Source organism: Protopterus annectens, chromosome 11.part0 (genome assembly GCF_019279795.1).
Source record: "Protopterus annectens isolate FY-2018-M chromosome 11.part0, PAN1.0, whole genome shotgun sequence".
Taxonomy (NCBI): domain Eukaryota; kingdom Metazoa; phylum Chordata; order Ceratodontiformes; family Protopteridae; genus Protopterus; species Protopterus annectens.
In genome coordinates, this window is record NC_056745.1 from 774426569 (window position 1) to 774440439 (window position 13871).

General features: G+C 40.9%; 1 protein-coding gene across 5 annotated transcripts in view; it reads left to right on the forward strand.

The window, feature by feature from the left end:
• KIAA1549 (KIAA1549 ortholog) overlaps window positions 1–13871 on the forward strand; it is a 2575340-nt gene that overhangs the window by 1051009 nt on the left and 1510460 nt on the right. The window lies entirely within an intron of this gene.

Consider the following 13871-nt stretch of genomic DNA (forward strand, 5'->3'; position numbering starts at 1 on the left):
GAAGTTGAAATCTTCTAAAGCTAAGTACCCCATTGGGGATCCTTTTTTCTTCCACTAACCGATGTCAGAAAAAGTTAATAATTGTCTTGCCTGTGGAAAGGAAATACCACACCAAGACTTCCACTCTTACTGCATCACTTGTTTAGGCCCAGACCATGACGTCCCTCGTTGTCACTTCTGTGCTTTGTTCAGTGTCAGAACTATCCATCGGTGGGCCCTTATTATAGCCAGATATTTTCATTTACAGTCTTCGAATTCCGATATGGCTTCGGTAAGCCATCCAACAGCAGATCTTCTGAAAAAACGTAAAGCTAAGGACAGAGACAGGCCACACAGGTCCAAATCTACTGACGACGCTTTCGGTAAGCTAGTTGTCAGTCCTCCGGTACTCAGTGAGGTGCTTTCAAAGCCCCTGATGCCCGCTTCTGTTGATTCACAGGCCACTACTGAGACCCTTTTGGAGTCTGGTATGCCGCAAAACTCTTCTTCTATTAAGGATCCTGCGGTCGTCCCTACCCTGGATGGGTCCGGAGCCACTGAGCAGGCACCGGCTTCCGAGGAAGTCTTTTGCACTACAGAATCTTGACACAAACTGAGGTCTTCTTTCGTGACTACTGTTCTTTCAAAAATGGCCGTGTTTCTTAGGTCCAGGGTATGACCCACACCCAAGAAACCGACCCACTCTCAGGCGCCTGCTACCTTGCCTCAATCTCAAATGCTTAAAATGCAGAAGACCTTATCATGCTAATCAGGGGAAGCCAAGCTACCCCTTCTAAAAGGAAAATAGATCTGTGCACTGTAGTTTTGTCTGAACAAGAGTCAGATGAATCTGATGCCTCTGAGTATGAAGACGTGCAACCCCTCTCTACTTTTGAGGATTCTGACGCAGAGGACTCCATTCCTTCAGCCTCTCCTCATAGGATTTTTCCTTTGGGGAAACTCTGCATACTTTAAGGGAGTATTTCCAATGGGAGAGTCAGGACTATCCTCAGTCTAAAAAGAGACTCAGGGAACTCCTAGATCTTCCACAACACAGACCCTTGTCCATCCCCTCAGTCCTGGATCTTGTGGAGGATGTTTTTCTTGAATCTAGCTTGACTCCTGATGCCCTACCTCCTGCTCCCAGAAAACCAGACAGGTACTATAGAGTCCCTGACTCACACAAATATCTTTTTAAAAATCCAACAGCTGACCCTGAGGTCATTTCTCAAGGGCCAAAAGGGATTAAAGCAACCTCTGCTAAGAATCCCAACCCCTCAGACAGGACTTCCCGAGCATTGGGCAGATGGGGTAAAAAAAGTATACACCTCAGCTACTCTTGCTATCAGGGCTTTAAATTGTCAGTTCTATATGCTGAAATTTCAGCAACATACCTTGGAGCTCCTTAAACAAAAAATGTCTTCTTTTCCTGCTTGGGCAGAATCTAAAGATTTACAAGAGTTAATGCATTCTGCAAGTCAAGTAACTAAACACACCTTACACTGTGGTTTTGACGTTCTAGAAGCTTCTTGCCGGGCAGCAGTCACTTGATCTGTCATTAGAAGACATGCATGGCTTAAAGAACAACCCCTGCCAGACCATGTCAAATCTAAATTGTTGGATGTCCCCCTGCACAAAGATAACTTATTTGGCACTAAGGCAGAAGAAGTCTTAAAAAAGATGGAAGAAAAAGCAAAATCTATGCTAACAGTTAAAGATTTCTTACAGGTCCAGCCTCCTAGGTTCAGCAGGCATTGCCCCTCCAAGCACTGGTCCTTTCCTGCTGTGAGTAAACCAGCCCAGCCTAGGCCCCGTGGAAACACCCCCCCCCCAGACAGCAGCCCCAGGAAATGCAGAGATCTAAGCAGTGGACTACCTCCACTTCAAAACCAGGGAGTTCTAAGCCACTCCCTTATGGTAAGAACTCACAATGACTCACCTCCTCCACTCCCTCCCTCTGCCCACCTTCCACTAGCCCTAGGAGGAAAACTCTCCTTTCACTCAAGCACCTGGGCCACCATTAACAAGGACCAATGGTTTCTGAACATTGTGTCTCAGGGATACAAATTTTCCTTCCACACTCTTCCAACCCCAAAAGGGTTCCCAGATCTACCACCAAATCAGTGGGCAGAGGCTCAAAAACAAATCCTTTCCCTGCTCTCTGTGAGGGCAGTAGAGCACGTTCCTGCAGAACAGATAGGCCAAGGCTTCTACTCCAGACTTTTTCTGGTACCCAGAAAAGAGGGCACTTGGCGCCCCATCCTCGATCTATCCATTTTAAACACCTTCCTGGTGATCCCAAAATTCAAAATGCTCACCCTCCAGCAGCAGCTACCCATGCTGCCCAAGGATGCTTGGCTAGCCACCCTAGATCTAAAAGAGGTCTACCTCCACATTCCTATCAGGGGATTCTGCAGGAAATATCTCCGCTTCTGGGCAGGATCACAACAGGGTAATGCTCAAAATAAGGGAGGCAAAACCAGGGACCATTCTTATAGTTCCAGACTGGCCCCAACAACACTGGTACCCATTGCTGTGCAGCCTGTCCCCACTGCCTCCATAGCATCTTCCTCAGATTCCAAACCTCCTGACCCAGAGGGAAGGGGAATTCATGCATCCCCAGTTGCAGACAGTTTGGCAGCTTGGCTTATTTCCTAACCACAAACTAATATGCCATCCTCAGTAAACAGGTTCTGGATGTCCTCCATGAGGCCAGATGTCCTAGCACCAGAAAGTCTTATGCAGATAAATGGAAAAGGTTCTGCACCTAGATCCAGGCTAAGAGAGCCAGTACAACACAGCCCTCCATCCCTCTCATCCTGGATTACTTAGCTGACCTACTACACAGTGGTCTCTCTTTCTCCTCCATAAAAATTCATGCCTCTGCTATTTCTGCTCATTTTCCCACTGAGCAACCCCTTTTCTCACACCCTATGATCAAACATTTCCTCAGTGGGGCTAGCAACTTGAGACCACCCAGAAGGGCACCAACACCAACTTGGGACCTTAATTTTGTCTTGGAAAAGCTCACCCTGCCCCCTTTCGAACCAGCTGCTTCTGCAGAGCTATAATTTATCTCTTGGAAGACAGCATTCCTTCTGGCCATCACTTTAGCCAGAAGAGTCTCTGAACTGCAAGCACTCATGGCTGTGAAACCTTTCATCATCTTCCATGCAGACAGGGTATCCCTCAGAACTAACCCATCCTTCATGCCCAAGGTGATGTCCAGTATGGCTCTCAACCAATCCATTCATGTGCCCACCTTTTTTTCCTAATCTCCAGAACAAGTGGGAAAGGATTCTTTACTCTCTAGATGGGCACAGATACTTCAGATTCTATCTAGACAGGACTAAATTCTTCAGAAAGTCTGATCAATTGCTGGTTAGCTTTACTACAGGATCAGAAGGTAAAGCCATCTCCAAGCAAATCATTTCCAAAGGGATAGCACACTGCATCCATTTCTGCTACAAACAGCATGGAAGTCTTCCTCCCAAGGGGTCAGGACACACTCCACCAGAGCAGCCTCCACCTCTGCAGCTTTCCTCAGAGGAGTCCCCACCAGGGAAATTTTGGAGGATGCCACCTGGACATCTGTTCACACTTTTACCAAGCACTACCACCTGCCTCTCTTCTTCAAATCCAGGAAAGGATTTGCCTCTGCAGTTTTGCAGGGCATCCTAGCCAGCCCCTAATTTCCTTGACTGCCTCCACCCATTTCCTCAGCTTTGGGAATCAACCCAATTGTGGTGACTGCAACAGTGAAACATGAAGAACATAGTTCAGTTGTGTACATGTACCATAAATGTAGATGTTCGAGTGTATTCACTGTTGCGGTCCTGGGTTTCCCTCCCTCCATCCCCCTTTCTTCTCTTTCTCCTTCTATTACCATTCTTCCTTGTTGTTCTCCTTTCCTTACAAGGGGCATATTGCTATTTATTTTCCACTGGTGGGGTTCTTCCACCAGAACCTGGCCTCCTACCTTGGGGGCTCCTGACAGGTTAGGACAAGAAAAAATGATGTAATGGCGTCGTCTGCCTTACTTTATACTACTGATGACCTGACATCAGTCCTTATGCGACAGCAGCTGATGCAGAAATAGTAAGTCTCTGATATTCGGGCCAGCTGAGGACTACCCTGGCAGGGATGACCCAATTGTGATGACTTCAACAGTGAATACACTCGAACATCTACATTTATGGTAAGTGTACACAACTGTACTTTCTGCATACCAGCTATGTTTACTATAGCACACCAAAGTATATCTTGGAGAGACAGATACACCGAGATGTTGGCCTGTCAGATGGAGAGCCCAAGCCTGAGAGTGAGAGAGAGAGAGATGAGTAGTGGTCTGAGGGCAGTGAAAGAAACTCAAGAGATGAGAAGCTCTGAGAAGAAGGCTGAAATAGAGCCTTTGACTATGAACAAAAGAATAACAAGATTGTTTGCTTTTTGTAAACTACCTAATCATCTTTGTTGAAGAGAAAATTATGCTTTATAAATTTTTATGGAAAAGCTTTTTATTTTATGTAAAAGTTATTACTTTACAACATTGAATCTGTTGAGTTTTATTGACAAAGCTAAATAGGTATGTGCTGAAAATGGTTACTGCATGAAATTTGTATTTTTGAGGTAATAGTTCTTCAAAATATTAAACCTGATGGAGAATTGTTGACAAAATTAAATTTTTGATGCCAGTAGTCACCACAGTAGCATATGGAAAATGTTTTTTTGATTTGCTGTAACTCTTAACAAATTTGAAGTTAGAGTGTGTATTGAAATAGAAGTGGAGAAGTAACCCTCCATGAAAACCATTGTTGGAGCATAGGATCATAGGAGGTTACTAGGCTACTGACCCTAGGGTCCTTACAAGCCTAGTCAAGCTTTACCCTTATTTCCACAATCAATTTTTCCATTCAGCTGAGAAAAAAACAGTGCTTAGGCTATGATTGAAAAGAGTACCCAATGGAGTTGCTAATTCTTGTTTGAGCCCATGTAGGACACAGCCTGAGATATTATCAGGTCCCATGGATGCTGTGTTTTTGACCTTAGAGAGGGCATTCATGACCTGCTCTGTAGAGATACGGGGTAGAGGACATGTAGTAGGGATGTCTTGGAGTAAGTGTGGCGGGGAAGGGGAGTGAAGGTTTTGCAGAACCTGTCTGCTAACAGGTTAACAATGTCCACAAGCTTGGTATATGTGGTATCATTAACTACCAGTTTGGCACAAATCTGAGCCTTTCCTTTTAGGTAACAGATGTAACTAAAGAATGCCTTAAACTTGTCCTTGCTTGGGGAAGCTGATTTGGATTCATAGTTAGCTTTGAAGGGCTTCATAAGGAGTCTTATTTGCTTGTTTAAGCTGAAGAGGGAGTGTTTCTAGTTTGGGGCTCACTCCCTCTTACTCTTAGACAGCAATTTCTTCCTCTAATTGTAAAGCTTGTTAATGGCAGTTAGTTATGATAGGTTATGAGAGCCATGATCCATGAGAAGAGCATAAGGTTAATGAAACCTGATTCTGTTACCTATTCAGGGGCTATGATGAACCTACTACAGGATGATAATAATTATGAACCTATTTCTAAAAATCAGATCAGTATTGCATACAGAAGAACTGATCTCCAACTGGAAGATTTAAAATTGGAAAGTAGACTTTCCCCAGTATTATATGATTTTTTTTAAAGGATCCAACTCAGTTATTCCAATCATTGTCAAAATCCCAAATGTGAATAAAAATATCTTTGAACCCACTTTTCATAGGTTCATAGGTAGTTACTAGGCTATTGGCCCTAGGGCCTATATAAGCCTAGCCAAAAGGTACCCTGGCTTTCACCATCCAAGAAAATTATTTTCCTGTGCCACTTTCGAGCAGAGCCACAGAAGTGATCCCTGGGGTGAATTTCCTATCTCCCATTCAATCATCAAGATTTTTCTTGAAGAGTGCTAATGAGGAGCTTTGTTTGATATAGATAGGTAGTTTGTTCCAGAGTATGGGAAGTCTCTGGGACAGGAATCTATCCCTCCAGCATGTTCTGCTTATTGAGGTGACAAGGTTTAGGTCCCTAGAGTGTGTAGCTCAGTGGGATTGGGATTTCTTATGGTGTTGCATGTCCAAAAACTCTGGGTTTGACATAGCTTTGTATGTTAGGCAGAGATCGCCTCTGAGTAGGCGATATGCGACGGAGTAAAGCTGCAGTTTTTTGAGACGGTCTGCATAGGGCATCTGTTTGAGGCCAGTAATCCTGTTTGTGAGGTATTTCTGCGGCCTTTCCAGCTGTTGTAGATGTCTTGTGTGATGCATACCAAAAGGGGCATTGTACTCTATAATGGGTCTAATGAGTGATGAGCAGAGGGGAACAATGAGCTCTTTTTTCCTGGATGAGAAACCCTTTGTGATGAGGTAGAAGGATTTTCTGACTACTGTGGCGATGTGATTATCAAAGACAAGACTACTGTCCACCTGTGTCCCAAGGTCTCTTATCACACTTTTGGTGTTAAGTAGACTACCACCTATGTGGTAGTTCATGGGTACAGAGTTTTTACCAAAAGGGATGACAATGCACTTTTGGCATTGAGCTTGAAGCCATGGCTTTGACACCAGCCATCTGTCTCCGCGAGGCCGTTTTGTAGGATGTCCACATCAGTTGGAGTTTCGATTATGGCTCCTAGTTTGCAGTCATCTGCGAACTTCATGTGTTAGCCTGTACTTCAGAGAAGTAGATACCAAACAGGAGAGGACCCAGGACTGAACCCTGTGGTACTCCACTTGTCACTGGTCTGAAGTTGGATTTGGAGTCTGCTACTTTCACAGTGTGGGTTCTGTCAGTGAGCCACTTGGCAACCTATCTTGTGACATAGGGATTTATACCTAGTTTAGTGAGTTTATCTATAATTCCAAAGTGGGGGATGGTGTCGAATGCCTTGGTAAAATCTAGACAGGCTGTGTGAACCACCTCACCCTCATCTATGGCTTTGGTGACCGCTTCAAAGAAGTCTGTCAGGTTTAGGAGACATGATCTGCCTTTTACAAACCCGAACTGGGTGGGATCCAGAGTTTGGAGATTACCAATGTCATTGTTTATAAGTTCCATGATGGTACATTCCATAGCCTTGCAGACCAGGCTCATCAGGCTAATGGGGCGGTAGTTCCTGGGGTCCGTGGTGGCTCCCTCTTTGTGGAGTGGGATAACCGTCACTGTGCGCCATTCAGCGGGCACATAGCCTGAGGTGAGTCTATGATTGAACATGATACTTAGGTGGGGTGCCAGTTCATTCTGTAGTTCATGTAGAACGCAGCCTGAGGTGTTGTCAGGTCCCATGGATGCTGTGTTCTTGGCTTTGGAGAGTGTGTTTTTTACCTGTGCAGCCATGATTACAGGAACTTTGCATTCTTCTGGTATAGAGATGGGCCCTTTATGGGATGAGAGGGGGGTAAAGTTAGCACTGAACCTATCTGCCAGCATGTTGGCAATATCAGTTGGTTCTGTATGTTTAGTGCCATTGTGCTGTAACTCAGAGCAGATCTGAGTGTTGTCATTGAGATTCTTGACATAGCTATAGAATGCGTTGGGGTTGTCTTTAGAGTCAGTGGCGATTTTGTTTTCATAACTAGCTTTAAAGGATTTTATGAGGGATCTCAGCTTCTTACTAAGGCTGACCAGGAACTTCCTCCAATCATGGGATTTAACTTTTTTTTGCAACAATTTCTTTCTCCTGTTGTAGAGTTTGTTTATGGCAGGGGACCACCAGATTGGCTTCCTTTGTTTGGAGGATAGCATCTTGGTTCTGTTAAGGATTGCACGATCCATGCATTCGTGTAAGTGCTTATAAAGTGCATTTATGTAGGATTCAGCACAAGGAGTCTAAAAGTCATCCTGTAGGAGTCATAACTGACAGACTTTTAAAACCCGTGTTTCCAGAGGGGAGTTACTTGTTAAAAGACTCCTTGGGATTTTTGGGGGGCAGGTAAAAGATAATTTATGGAATATAAGTGTGGGGTTCCTTATCATAGATGTTGTGGATTTCTTCTCCTGTATATCTATAGAGAAGGAGATGGAATGTTTTCATGAAGGACTACTGATGTTGACATTTTTGGATACATATGAGATCAAATTGATCTAAGAGCTTATGTTAATGGTGCTGGTAAATAACTGTATTTTCTTTGAAGGGGAATTCTTCAAGCAGATATCAGGAGTTGCAGTGGGTGTGGCATGTGGCCCAGTGTATGCAAATTTGGTTTTGTATGCCTAGAAAACAAGATATGTGTTTAAGTATGGATTTTTTACATTTTCTAAATATATTTGTGCTTTTTAGACAATATATTGATTTTATGGGATGTGTTAGAAGAATTAGCAAAATAATGTTTTTATTTATTTTTTATTTATTTAACATTTGTTTACCGGGAAAGTCCAATGTGGAACGAAGCCAGTTTTCAGTGGAGGCCCGGGGAAAAACCCTCCAGCCGCATGTCTTTGTAACATTGTAAGTTTGTAAAACTTATTGATTATTTACACAGTACCGCCATTTTTTTAAGTTTGACATTTCATTATGACAAAGAGAAGGTTAACTACCGAGATGGTACTATATTCAAAATTGAAGGAGGTTTTAAGTCCAATATATATAGCAAGCCTACCTTCATTAATACTTATTTACATTTTACTAGGTTGCATCATTTGAAAACAAAAAAGCCCGGTTAAAGGACAGGTGATTAGATTGGTTAGAATTATTTCTGAATTAAAAACTTTATTTAAGGAAATAGACAAGTTAAAAAAATATATTTTGCAACAGAGGTTACTGAAAACAGTTTCTTGACAATGTCGTGGGGGAAGTGTAGGATTTAAGGGAGACCAAATACAAGCCATTACTTGCAATTGGTTTACGAAATGCCGCTAAGATTAGAAAGGATGCTATTTCACAATATGGGACAGTTGTGATTTTTGGAATATAATAATGAATATCAAGAGGTTAGAACTATTACTGAAGAAAACTGGACTATACTTAGAACCAACCCCACAGTTTTTTCACTTGTGAGTAGCGAACTAAGGTTCATAAGTAAGGCTTCAAAGAATCTGAAGAATATCTTTAAAAAAAGTGAATATGGAAATTCTGGGATGTTTTATGGTGGCACGGCAAAATGTGGATATTGTAGACAATGTCCATATATTTTGCAGGTAGACTCATTGGTTATTAATTCTATTTATGTAAAGTTTTTAAAAGGAAATTGTACCTTGGGTGTTGTGTACCTTGCTAAATGTAATAAATGCTCATCATTTTATGTAGGAAAAACAGAAAGAGCATTCAGGAAAAGGATTTATGAGCACAGTTATGATATTTTGACTTGTAAAGTAACAGTGCTCTATATAAGCATTCAATTGTATGTCCAGGGTTACATTCTTTTATGTTTGGAATTGTAAATAAAGTAAGTACTAACTCAACAGCAGGTGACTGGAAGAACTGTTTAGAAGGGTCTATATTATATTAGTGAACTCACTGAATTGCGAACGCTATATAATCGACCCACAATCCCCGAAAAACCAAGATGTCGAACACATGGATCAGTGATTTTTTTTCCCAGTGAATACAATTGCTGATCCGTAAAAAAAAAAAAAAAATCCAAACGCAAAATAAAGTGAGGGGCTTCGCCCAACACACCCCCCTACTTAAATATACCAAATCTGAGATTGCATCACATTGGAGGAAATGGCAAAGTCCCGAAAACGGGCCAGTGATTTTTTTGTCCCTAGGAAAAAAAATCACTGTTCCCTGCTTTCGGAATGTTGCCATTTCGCATAATGACATTCAACTAAACAGTTTTCGCTATTCAGTGCATTCGCTAATATAATAGGGACCCATTTAGAATATAAAGAGCTAGTGAGGCAACTAAAATTAAATGCGGGTACACCCCTGGGTTTAAATGAACACATTTTCATAAAACCTGTATTACAAATGAGAGCAGGCAAACTCTGATGACAGTGGATACCAGTTTATAATGTTTTATAGAGATTCATGTATTTATTTATTCATTTACCATTTTTTTACCATATTTCACATTACATTTTATTTTGTCTTTTGGGAATCCAAAATATTTTGATAGATACTTATGAGCTATGCTTTTTTAAAATATTTGTATATGGTAAAAGGTTTAATTGCTTGGTGGTTAGATACCCATCCTGTGTCTTATACTGTCATGTAGGGTATTTTATAAGTAAAGTTGATTTCTTTCATAACATTTTATTTATTTTATTTTATATTTGTTGACTGGGTTAGTCCGACTGAGCTGATAGCCCTTTTTCAGCGGAGGCCCAAGGAGAAAAGCTCCACAGAAGATACATTTCAAATCACGTAAGCAATAACTCTAAAACATCTCAAATAGTATATACAATTCTAGTCCAAATAAACAATAACTCAGAAACATCTCAAATAATCGGGCGGCGCAGTGGTGCAGTGGTTAATGCTGTCCCCTCACAGCAAGAGGTTCTCCGGTTCAATTCTCGGCTGGGGTGCCTTCTGTGTGAAGTTTGCATGTTCTCCTTGCGTTTGTGTGGGTTTCCTCTGGGTACTCCAGTTTCCTCCCACATTCTAAAGACATGCTTCTGGAACATTTCTCCACGGGCCTCCGCTGAAAACAGGATCTGTGGAACCTAGTCGGACTTTCCCGGTCAGCAAATGTTAAATAAAAAAATAAATAATATACACAAATTATATTGCATAAAGTATTAATGAAAATCGTGCAGGTCTAACAATAAAGTGATAATACAAATTCAGTAGCAATAAGAGTAAAGAGGAGTCAGGAAACAAAATAGGCAGTGTACAGCTATTGTGAAGGAAGGTATGTCATGGAGCATCTATATTACATAATCAAACTTTTAAAATTTCGAACATCATATGGTCGACACCATATGATCAAACTTTTAAAAGTTCGAAAATGTAATAAAAAAAATAAAATAAACCAAGGAAATACCCTACCTGAATGGTTTAAGCAGGGTGGCAAGCCCTCCTTCACCCCCACCCCCTGCTCTTTAAATGTACCAACTCCAAGATCGCACTACAGTGCAGAAATGGAAATCTTCCCTCTCCGCACTGTACAGAGATCTTCGTTGAAATGTTCAAATTTTTAAAAGTTCGACAACGTGATATAGACCCGTCATGGAGGGTGAGTACAAGAACAGGTCCAGTGGCTTTTCAAATATTCTATGGTTGCTGTTTTGAACTAGTTTAGTTGTATAATAGGCCTAATTGCAAATGGCAGTTTGTTCCAGGAAATGGCAGGATTGAAGCTGTATAGGATGCAGCCAGTCTTTGAATTAGGTTTGTAAATTTGAAGTAGATCCTGGTCTGCGCTGCAGAGAAGCCTATTAGGAGTGTACAGGGAGATGAGAGAAGATAGATTAGGACAGTAAGATGGCTGATATAAGATGGTATGAATAATCTGGAGTTGATTGAAAAGAAGCAGATATATAACATATATTTATTTATGATTTCATATATTGTACTGGGAATTTTATAGCTATACGTTCAGAGGAAAAGTAAGGTCCATCTTTTTTTTTTTTTTTTTTTGCATTTAAGTGTAATAAGCTCCTACTGACTAGTTTGAATGTTATTAAAATTTTCTATTGAGGTAAAAGACTGTAACCCCTTAAAAAAAACGACATTGGCTTAATTATTGGTTTGATGTCATTTTCATTCATTCCTTAAAGAATGGGTTCGGATCCGATCCTCAGATCTGACTTGGACACTTTTTCCCCAGTCTAAAATATGACTCTTGAGCTCCTCCCTTTACCCATAATGTCCCTGATCACTGCTTTACCTCAAATGCCATTTGACTCTCGAGCGATCTGTAGGGATTTCCTGCTGTTGAGCTGGGAGCTATTAGTCAGTTTTGAGTTATATATATTTTGCTGTTTTGTAACTAAACTTGCTTTTTCTTTCCTTACTCTCTTTACCAGTTAGTATAAAGTTAGTTTAGACCTTTTCTGCTACAAATGTAGATTCCATCCTATCATTGCTGGTAGTCTTTTTCTTTTCTTACCTGTCTTGAGGTAATTTTTCATAGCATTGCTGGTATTTTCTCCTTCCTTAATAGTAATAATAATTAAAACAAAAAACAATATATATATATATGTGTATATATATATATATGTATATATATATATATATATATATATATATATATATATATATATATGTATATATATATATATATATATATATATATATATGTATCTACGGTTTACAGTCAAAACTTGGAAATTGCATCAGTCGATCGGCATGTGGTCAACTTGCAGTTTCCAAGTCGGCATAATGTTGAACCAAAAACGATAGACTACACAGTGAACGGGTAGTGTAGGTCAATATTTTGGGATTGACATTGTGTAGGAAGGTTGCGGTTCAGTGAGGAACAAAGAATTAGCCCATTTCCTCACCGTTGTGCGATCTAGGAGTTGGTATATTTAATGTTTAGGGGGTGTGGGAGGCACAGCCTACACATGGGGGGGTGCAGGGAGGCATAGCCCCCTCTGCAAAATAGTACAATTAACGTATCATTGACCGTTGAGTGTAACGGTACGCTAATGTGCATAGCATGGTTGACTGATGTCACCTCCTGCTATATCAAACTCATCGAACCAAGAAGTTTGGGTATGTCATGTCCAACGTTCTGCCTTTTAGATGTGTTGAAAGTCAACATTTTCCATCAGCATTATGGTCATCGATGGAAGTATTTTCAAGAATGTGATAGTGTGTATATATATATATATATATATATATATATATATATATATATATATATATATGTATGTATATAAAATTGTTTCTCCTAAATTGTGTTCTTTGTATATAGTGTGTTTTTCTGGTATGGCAGACGAGCCTGCAAGGTTCAAGAAATTTACTTCCTGTGGGCGTAAGATACCCTGTTCTGTTACCCACAGGGAGTGTATTTATTATTTAGGCTCTGCTCACCTTCAGATTTCCTGTGAAATCTGTGCAGGTTTTAACACCAAGGCTGTAACTGATAGGCATAACAAACTTATTTTTAAAGGTATGTTACCTGCTTCTTCATCTGCAGTTCCTTCTCCTTCAGGGGCTCAAAACCCCTCAAGATGCCAGAAGAGTTTGGAGACTAGGGAGTCTAAGAAAAGCTCCCCTGTCCAATCTCGTCCTTCTGCTCTGAGTTCTGAGCTGACATCAGAAATGAAAAAGGTCTCAGATCCAACCTTATGAGATCCTCCTACCACTAAGGCTAAGAAGGCTTTGGAACCAACTTTGTCAGATCCGCTTGCAGTCCCGAGCAGGTCTCCTCAGATCCAGTGTCCTTGCTTCTCTCAGGAGCCAGTTTCTCAGTTGTCAGAGGTTGAGATCCCCTTTTTTGCAGGAGACTCCTAAAAAGACGTCTCGTCCTCTCTCAACATCCTGCTCCATCAGGTCTTACCAGAGTCTTTCTGAATATGATATGGATAGGATGATGAGAAAGTTTCTTAGAGCTCAGATCCAAATGGGGGTCCTTCAAGCTCAGTCCCCCATCGAATCTATGAGTCTGCAACCTTCACAATCTTTATTGACGCCTTCTCTGATACCAAAAAACAATAAGCCGAAATAAACACTGAAAACACCCTTGTTCGCATGGATTTGCATGGGTTTGCTCTTGTTTTAGCTCAGGTGATCCTATTTGGGTGTCCTGCAGACTACTACAGCACCAGAAATGAGGAAGAGAGACTTTTTGCTGATTATAAGTACCTTTTTGGCTTTTTTTGACTGTTTTTGCTAATTGGCTTCTAAAAGCTGTTTTAAAGTAGTCTTGCTACTATTTCTACAGTATTTTAAATCATTTTACTGTTTGTGCACTTGACTTCTGGTTAAATTCAAAGTTTAAACTGCATTTACTGTTGTAGACTACACAC